This window comes from Nanorana parkeri, unplaced genomic scaffold (assembly GCF_000935625.1).
Source record: "Nanorana parkeri isolate BGI_ZX_2015 unplaced genomic scaffold, ASM93562v1 scaffold222, whole genome shotgun sequence".
In the NCBI taxonomy this organism is placed as follows: Eukaryota; Metazoa; Chordata; class Amphibia; order Anura; family Dicroglossidae; genus Nanorana; species Nanorana parkeri.
Window position 1 is genome coordinate 700,709 of NW_017306490.1, and position 10,343 is coordinate 711,051.

Below are 10,343 nucleotides of genomic sequence, written 5' to 3' on the forward strand. Positions count from 1 at the left end.
GCCACCAATTAACAATGGCATTGTTTCATTATTAATAACATTGCAGAAACCCTGATTAATCTTTGCCTTAAGATATATTAAAAAAAACCATTGAATGATTCACACATCAGATGAATTGCTAATGGTAAATGATAATCACCAGGTCTTCTAATCTGACTGACTCCATGCAGCCTTATTTTAGTCAGTGGGTTAATAACAATCAGAATATAATCACTATGCACTTTTACAGCTGTTTGGGCAGGGGAACTTGGTAAACACAATCATATGGGCTGGCTTCACACCTATGCATCGTGGTAATGCCTGGCACTTTGTGCGTTGTGTCATGGTGCCCTTCACTTAGAATGGAACCCCAGCCTACAACTACAGTAGATGGCAACTCATATGTGCTTCTGCACACCAGGATGCACATTCCGTACAATGTGGAATGCATGCTGCAGGGACAGTGGGTTTTTTTGCACGGTACCTTGCAATGGCAGCCAGTTCTAAATGAATGGGCTGCCCTAACACAATGCACCTTAACCCAATGCAGTGACATTTACAAGTGTGAAGGGACCCCTATACATGTTTAAAAAATAGAAGTGAGCCTATATCATCAAAGGATCTTGAAAATGAATGTTTATTATTTGCACTGTATTATGCTGCAAACTGTTGCACGATACCCAGCAGTTACAACGTACACTCCATTTATACAATCTGTATATTTATGGTAAAGAAGTATAGGGGTTGTTCTCATGTGTCCGTCATTGGGCATCTATGTTTTGCACTCCTGCATAGAGTTTATGATGGCTTTACCATAGAGAGGGTATTTCTGAGGTGGATCATGGGCTACTACTATTGGTCACTGTCTAAGGGGTGTATTTATAAAAAATAATTTGCAGAGCCATTTGTTCCGCGGCACTATACATGTACTTTCATTCTGTTCGAGCAAAAATTAATGTTTATTCTTTATCCAGGTCAAATGTAATATCAGGAAAATACCCTATTAAGACCAATAGATGGAGCCAAGGATCATACAAAATAAGTATTTACTTCCTATGACCCTCGTCGCCATCTAGTGGCCATAATGTGGTATTTTCTTGATTCACTCTAATCTTATGAATAGATTACAATCAACTTGGAAAGAAAACATACTAATAACATTTGTTTTTGTCCCCCACTTGCACAGAACAAATGTACATGCAGTTTTGCAGAACAAATGGCTCTGCAAACTATTTATAAATACACCTCCAAGTGTATGCACATAAGATAGAACATGCTGTGTCTGAAGTGTGCACAGCCATTAGGAAAGTGTCAGGTGTATTATGTACATATACGCAGCCTCTGCTTCCTGCTTATTATTGCTGCACAGTGGACTATGCTTTGCTACACTTTCACTTCGCTCTTTCACTGCAAATCTGTCAGTTAGGTCTGGTAGAGTAACATTTGTCATTCTAAGACGCTGAGATTTTAATTCAACAGCCATATTGAAAGCCACTAAAGTAGTAGCCAAACTTCAGGCCTCCAGCTCTGGTGAAAGTACACCTCTTATAATGCATCTGCCTCTGGAGGTCATGCCTGTGGCTGTCAGAGTCCTGCAATGCCTTATGGACCTTTTAGTTCCACCACAGCTGGAGGGCCAAAGTGTAGCTATTGCTGCACTAAAGGGATAACATATATGTAATGCAGTATTTGAAATATGTTCTTCAAAAAAAATACAATGTAATAATGTGTTTATAGATATCACACATTAGTTACATTTTAAAGGTGTACCTAATCTCATGACATTGACATCTAGGTCAAGCATTGGGAACCGTGTATGGATTAGATTAGGTTACAGGCCACATTACACACCATATCTGGGGGAGATAATAGCAGGAGTGCTCAGACAGACTGAAGACAATGACAGGGGCACTTGAGTACAAGCTCAATTTAACCCAATGAAAACTGACATCCCTGACGTGTCATGCACTGTGCACCCCGTGCAACCAAATTCTTTTTATTCAACTAAAAAAAAAAGAAATAATATGTTGCATCTTATCAGTCCTTTAATGTGGTGGCTGCATTAGCTTTCTTTTTTTCAGGCTCTTTACCTTTATTTACACCTGGCAATCTTGTAAATAACACACTTCCTGTCCTGTTACACTCATATTTCCACTTAGTCAATGGGGGCAGCCATGGTTGTCACTTAGGAAAGACTTCAAACGTGTCTACCTTTGTTCATCTTCATTGCATGGTGGATTAAAGGGACTAGTAGTTTACACAAGAAAGACAGGAAGTTATAAACAGTATTTATGTCAAATCATCCGGCAGATTCTGCACTTGCTGAAAATGTTCTTAGCTTGAAAATAGAAAACTAATGCAGCCATCACATCTAGGGAGTGGTATGCTGCAGTATTTTGGTTTTGGGGTTTAGATATGTTTTAAGGGATGGGTATATGTTTATTAAAGGAGAGCTTCAGTCAAAAGAAACATGCAATCTGCTTTATGTAATATCAGGTGATAATGTGCACTTGGTGTTATGTGTTGCTGGTGTGTTACAATAGTACCTGCACTACAAGCTGCTGAATCAATTTCTCTCTGACGAGACAAAGTTGTTAGTAAGGCTCTTCCGTACCTGAGGGAGATTCCACTGTTATACTGTACTGCATTGTATGTACTGATTAGCTGGTGTACAGAGCAAATCGTATGTGTTGTTACAGGGCAAACACTGTTTGATACATTATTTTGTATTCCTAGGAGTGAAGCCTATCCATATTTCGTATTTAATTTGAGCATTTTGCCTGTATTTTTCCTTTAATTCCTTAAAGAGACCCTGTCACCAAATAAAACATTACAGGTTAAAACTTAGGGACTGTTCACAATATAGCATTGTGATAAATGCATGTTACTGTTAGCGCACGGCTCACCTAGTGCTACTTTTTTGTGGTATGCATGGCCGGAGGAAATACTTTAAGGTGCTTTTCAAATAAATGGCAATACAATGTACTTAGCACATGGTACCGCATGCTAGGCATGCTTTGGGACAGCAGTGCTGTGCGATTAGCACAACACTATAGTGTGAATGGGCTCTAAATCATCATGATTCACTTGTAATGTGCCTTTAAATATATGAGTTCATAGCCCTCTTTGCTCTTGGGAGTGTCTAACTACTGTCTGTCCTGACCCAGCTTCAACTCCCCCACCCTGCATAACTTTTATGTAGTTGCTGGGGAGGAGCAAAAGAGAATACTATAGAGTGTCACTTGACTGACAGCTCTGAGTCTGTTAGGGCTGATCATATCCAAGATGGCGGTGCAGAGCAGTATTCTCTGGGCAATAAAAGCTTTTAGAGGGAAAAAAATATGCATAAAATAAGTCAAATGCACATACATTTTGAAGTGTTGAAGTGTATGGTCTGTTGACAGGGTCTCTTTATTAAAATCAAACAATTAGGTTGAAGCTGTCTGTGAAAGGAATTTAGCCAGGAGTCCAAATAAACACACTTGTTACTATACAGTATATATCTATATACCAGCACCTAAATAGATGAACTATATGTACTGTAGATGAAAGATGTATATGAATATTGTGTAGTAAGTTCCTCCTACTAGACTAATATACTGTATGTAATTCATTTCTAGAATAATATATAATGGTGTATCTTAACTTGTTTTATTGGCCACTATGGTCCTATTATAACATTGTTAAGGTGTATTATAAGCTTGGAATGATTAAGTAGCGGTGGAACTTAGTTTATTATTATTGACCAGATATTTCAGACAGTGCCTACTTACTTACCAATGATGTAATTCAATATTCTGCTACCTTACTTAAAGCCATGTGCGTTCCATGATGCTAGGAGCCTAATTCAGATATTCAGCTTTCACGGTACAATTTCTGATAAATGATTACTCAATATAGAAATATGAATTGGATGCTCGTCATTAACCTTCAAGATTTAGAAGCATGCTCAAATCATAATGTTTCATTTGGATTACAAAATGTGACATTTTCTGCCTTTTAAATCTGTATTTGCAGATATACCCTCCAGTTTTTTTGCCAACCAGTTTTTGGAATCGTGTTGACAAGTTGTGTTTTTGTGCATTTCATATGCTTATGAAACGTGGTCCAAGTGCAAGTCAGCTGACCTCTATTGACTTTGATGTGAATGAGCATGCAGATGTTTATGTGTAAATCCGCTGTAACTATTAGGTTTGGTAGAATAGAGAACTGTTAGAACCTCTGGGTGGTATGTGTTTCTGTCTGTAACCCCATAGAGGAAATTCACCCATACTTCCTTTGTTGTTGACAACATTGTCACCAGCACATGAAGTAAGGGAACATTTCAAACAGTGATACAAAAGCTGATGGGGGTTCTAACCCTTCCCTACTCTGCTAAAAAGTGTTTTATTGCTATTTTGTCCCTGATAGAGAGATTTCCCCTTACTTCTTGTCAAAGTGAAACATTGTCACCAGGACAGAAAGTAAAAGGAAATCTCTTCTGGGACACATTGGACAGTAAAAACTTAAAAGGTTTAATCCTTCCCCAAAAGCAAAAAGAAGGATTTGCTGGAGTTCTGCTTTCTTCTGGGAAATTTTTGATCTACGTTGTTTATGATGGAGTATCGTCTGTTCATATCCATTTGAGCTGCCTCAGAGTAATGGAAATGCACCAAAAGCAGTTCAAACGCATGTACTAAAAGGCAGGTCAAATAAATTGCTGTTTTGAGATTCGGCACTCATCCATTAAACGGACCAAAGCCCCTTGCTGGCAATTGATTATATTTTGCAGTGAAAGATTAGGGTTATGTAGGTGGAAAATGGTACTTGTTTTGTACAGAAGACTCTAAGATGATCAATGTAATGCAACAGTTCAGTAAATCCCTGTTTTTAAGCCATGTGCTTTAAATGCTCTTGGAATTATTTAGGAAAGACTATCTCTTTCAGACTATGGCACTTGTGGTCATATATAAAATATAAGCAGATGTTGAAATAAAAGTTAGCTGGAGGTGACTGAAGATGTTCCATGGCACAGGCAAGGTTAGAACGTTTTGTCAAGAGGCATCCTCTAGCCAGTGCAAGGTAGTCCTCTAGCCAGTGCAACCTTTGGCCTTTCAGTTGGTCTACTGTGGATAGCAGCATGTATGACTCATCTGTAATGTTCAGGGCCAGGCTTTGCATGTAGGAAAAGCAGATATAGGGGTCTATTCCCAAAGCTGCCGAAGGATCTGGCTGTAGCATGAGTGTTCCTATCAGACGTGTAATAGCGGTACAGGGTTTCCTGTAGCTAGAGTCCCACTTATGCAGGGAACAGGTAGAGCTGATGTATGAAGTTTAAGAAAAGCTGTTCATACACTTGGAGATCTAACCTTTCTGAACAGAATAACTGAGTCCCTTCATTATTACTTGGCCAGCTAACATGCACAACCACCATCCAGTACTAGTCAGGTAATCTCACTGTTACTGCCTCTGAAGCAGAACCGCATTGTGCAAAAAAATATTTTACCACCAGGAGTCATAACAATACCATATGAAAGTTCCCAGGACATTTTCTCGCTTGTGATACAGATTCAGTTCTCCCAATATGATAGTGTGTGTGTTATATGCAGTGTTATTAAGGCACATCATGCAGCAATATCTTGTATGGGGGGCCTTTGATGCTGACTTCAGAATATTCTTGCAGCAACATTATTTTATGAAAACCTTTTAAGAGAAAAAAATGCTAATTTGTCTTTTAATGCAGTAGAAGTCTACATATGTGCTTTACAGTCGAACTGAATCCCAAAGTTTTTGTTTGTTTGTTTTGGATATATTAAAGGAGAACTATGACATGAGTGATTTCCACTCACCTCATAGTTCTAAGCCGACCTGTGACAATGAGACTGTCACAGGTCGGCTCAGTAGATCGGGAGGTGAGAGAACACATACCGGGTTCCCTCACCTCTCGATCCTGTCACGGCTCTCTGCCGTGACAGGGGGAGGGGCTGGATTCCCCTCTCCCCGCTCCGATCTGCCAGCGCTGACTGGCGGAACGGACGGGGGAGGGGGCGGGTACAGCTGGCTCTGCCTCTAGATAGGCAGCGCCAGCTGTCACTCACGCAGCTGGGCGGATCCCATCATCTAAGTCGGGATCCGCTCCAGGTGCGGCGTCTCATTATACCGCGAGCTGTAGCTCACGGTATACTGAGCTTAGGGTAACGGGAGGACGCTAGTTTGTGTCCTCCCGTTACCCTAAGGAGAACTATGGGGAAAAACACTGACCCCATAGTTCTCCTTTAAGGGAGGATTATAACCCCATCAGGGTGTTTTGCCATTTCTGTACCATTGGGGAGATTTTCTTTAGCTCCCTGTCTGATAGCAACAACAGCAAGGGAGGGGACATCCCTCCAAAGTGAGAGACATCACTTGTGGTCAGCAGAGTCACCAGAACTAATGTCCCCATTGAAAGATTTCTCATCTGTTACTGTTCAGATGGCAATCCAAAATTTGGGTTTTTCCTTCACTTTCATTGATAACAGTCACCAGGACAAACGGGGATGGTGGACCTCCTTAACAGGGACACAGACAGCAATAAAAACCTGACGGGTGTTCTAATCCCTCTCCACTCTATCCAAGACTAAGAACAAGGTTTTGGCTTCAGTTGCACGTTAAAAAAGGCAGAGTTTTCCCCAAATTGTTTCTCAACCTTCTTCACTATTGCATTGCTGAAATAGACCCAGTGTCATTTCATTTTACGTTCACCCCATTTTCTTTCTGGAAATTTCCTTTTTGAGTTACTTGTGCTGTACTTTGCAAAGTTTGCTGTCTTTCATGTGAATCAGTAGAATGTTTTGTCTTGATGTAGTGACCATTACTTTGCTACAACCAATGCACCTGTTGTCAGATAATAGACATTTGGAGGCGTTACTTTAAACGTCACTTACACGCAATCTGTATTTTGTGATACACATTGGGAAAGTTGCTGTGTTAACAGATCATGCTTGGAAGAACCTTTTGTTACCTTGCGTCTGATGCATTCCATTTTCCTTTCAGTCATACTCCTATATTTTGTTTACTTGTGTGAGTGTTTATGTTCTGTTTGAACTCGTCATGCTTAATTTTGTGAAAAGTATTGTACTTAACCGGACAATGACATGTCATTGAAAATGCTGCTTTGAAAACAAAACAAAATGTTATTTTACAATGTTTTACAGGAGAGTAGATAGTAATTTTGTTTGATGTATTGTAATGTACAATAAATCTAAATGACAATGTTTTATCAACCTTTTATTCAGCCCTTTATTTGTGCATATAATTACATGTCACCAACTACATTGTTTCAACTAAAGTTGTGCACTGGTCAACTAGATTTTTTTAATGCTGAACTCCAGGCAAGGCAAAAAATAATTCCCAGGATCCTTTCCCTTTCATTCATTGAAGGACGCAGCAGAGATTTTTAGATCTTGACCATTGGGTTACGGCGCCACCTTCAGGAGTAGGACATTGGGACACTTGCTCCTTTTGCAGTCTCATCAGCATTTGATGAAAGTGCCTGCTGCACACCATACAGCACTGTGACCGGTAGAGATAAGATAGGTGCCCGTAGTGACCACCATGCAGAACCTCAGAGTTGTGAAGATAGTTCACCAGCATTCCAAAATGCAAAGAAAATATTGTTTATTGCAAATAACCTCACAGAGGTCAAAATAGCCAACGTTTCAGGGTCCCTACCTCAAAACATTGGCTATTTTGACCTATGTGACGTTATTTGCAATAAACTTTATTTTCTTTGCATTTTGGACTGCTGGTGACCTATCTTTACATCTCAGCAGCATTTGAATCACATAAGTCCTGTGGAGGCCGGTTCTGATTGTGCTACCTCAATCTTGTGGCTTAAGCTGGGCAGCTTCATTTAATTTAACCGTCCCTGTGTCAATGAATGAATGGAGTTTCATGAATTTATTTTGTTCATTCAATAAAAATTTTCATCCTGCCCCTTCGATTCTTTTCATATTTCGGAGCTGATTTGACCCAATTAACTATTTAAAAAATCAAACGAACAGATGGCCTCACATTTTGGCTTTATGTTTGAAGAATAAATAATGACATGGTATAATATGTCATGTGTTGTTCATCTGAGGTTGTATTTACCTAATTGTAAGACCTGCTAAGGACCAGATGATTTTTATTATGTCCTGATACTTAAAGGGGTTCTAAACCCTCCGTTTTTTTTGCCAATATCTACTGCTACCAAGCAGTAGATATTGGCAAAAGGCTTTTTTTTTTTTTTTTAAACGATTTAACAGCGGTTTACACTTACCCTGTTTTTGTCGCGCGCTCCCGTCCAAGAAAAGTTTGGATTTTCGGGCGGGAGACGAGCAGAGACGCAAGGTAAGTCTATGGACGCGTGCACCCGCATGCAGACACTGCTGGATCGGAAGTGCCTGAAAGCAGAGAGGAGTCAGCGCTGGATCCGAGAGCCGCCGCACCGCTGGAGGGACAGATGTAAACATCAGGAAAGAAGAGGAAGATCGGATTAAGAAACCTCATTTAAGGTAAGTGCTAACATTAACATTGGGGGGAGGGGAGTTTTTTTTTTACTTTAATGTCACTTTAAAGCCATGGAATTCAAAGAGGGTGTACATTCTTTTTCACAGAACTGTAAAAGTTGTCCCTGTGTCCAGTCCTACTCTAACTTGCAAAACGCTAAATACTTACATGCACATATCTTTCTTTAGTGGACATATACATAGTTCCGATATGGGTTAAACTGACACAGTTGGAGGAGAGCTACAAAACCAGGTTTGGTCACTGACCTGCATTATTGAGTAGGTATAATTCTCACAATGCTCCTCCAAGGTGCTGATGGATACAGGACCTCTTGCAGCAGATGCCACATGTAATCTATGGAGATGTAGCAGTACAAATCGGTTAATGTTCTCAAAGCACATAGGCACTAGGCAGTTAACAGTAGAGAGAAGTCACTACATTAGAATGCGGTAGGGTTGTGCCCTGTAATAGCTAAAAGGTAGGACGTTACTCAAAACTTTAAAGTGCAACTTAATTTATTAATAGATACTAGAAGGTAACTTTCACTGTGACTCTGTGGGGTTGATTTATTAAAGGCAAATAGGCTATTCACTTTGCAAGGGAATTTGCACTTTCCAGGCGAAGTTTCCCCTTAGTTTAGTGAATGAGGTGAAGCTCTGCTGACTTCCATCAGCCAATCACATGCAAGCAAAAAAAATGTTTTTTTAATTTTCCTTGCTGATGATTGGGTTTTCTTTGCAAAGTGAAATTTCACCTCATTCACTAAGCTAAGGGGAAACTTCCCCTGCAAAGTGCAAATTCCCTTGTAAAGTGAAAAGCCTATTTGTCTTTAGTAAAGCACTCCCCATATGTTTCTTGTACCCTAAATGCTTCTTCTCCGCCAACTAGCATATTTATTTCTAATTGTACACTTGTGCACCTCAGTGTACAATCTTAGCATGCTGTGGGCACCGCATGCACAGTAGTTACATCTTACCTGACCGGCAAATCAAGACAGCTGAAGACTCCATACTTGGATGGAAGAAGGTGGTGACAGAATAACGAGGGGGTCATATACCGGTACATTTTTTATCAGTTCATCTGAATGGCAGGCTTCACTCCTACTTCTTGCAACCATGCAGAATAAAATGCGCGTCTACTGCTTGTTTCCACAATACATATTAGCACACAGTACTATGTTTACTACATTCTAAATGAATGGCTCTGCACTGCCATTGCTGTGCCATTCATTTAGAATGGTATCCCAATCCAAGTATACAGTAGCTGCCATCGCACCACAATGCACCTGCATATGCAATCCAAAATGCAATGCACAATACAAAATAAATTAAACATACTGCATGTGTGAAGAGGCCCTAAATCTGATCACAAAATCGATCTCTTGTGTCTCAGTGTTGTGTGGTTTCGGAAAGTTTCCTTACAATTAAACTGGAGACTAGTGCAGGTTTGGATCCTCCACCTTCTAGGTCATGAAAGTTGTTTTTTTTGGCTGATTAAATATGCCCACACCAGAAAATGAGGCCCCAAAAGATTTGCTTGTTATGAAACCAGACTGCTGATGTTTTAAAAGAAAAAGTACACATCTAATCTCATTGGTAGTCTTTGAAGACAGGTGACCTGTTATTTGAAAGCGGTCAGTCCCTTTCCCAAAATGAATGACCCAATGAGAAAGGAGCTAATATCACTCTATTAGAATGCATCTCGCCATTCATTGTAACATAAATATGCCAATATTCTGACTTTTGAACAACTTTGGGGAACAGATTAAAATTGTATTTGTGCCTCTGTTACAGCTAAACAAAGACACAAAAATAAATGTATTACCAACATCAAGTGATTACAATTACTACAAAGTA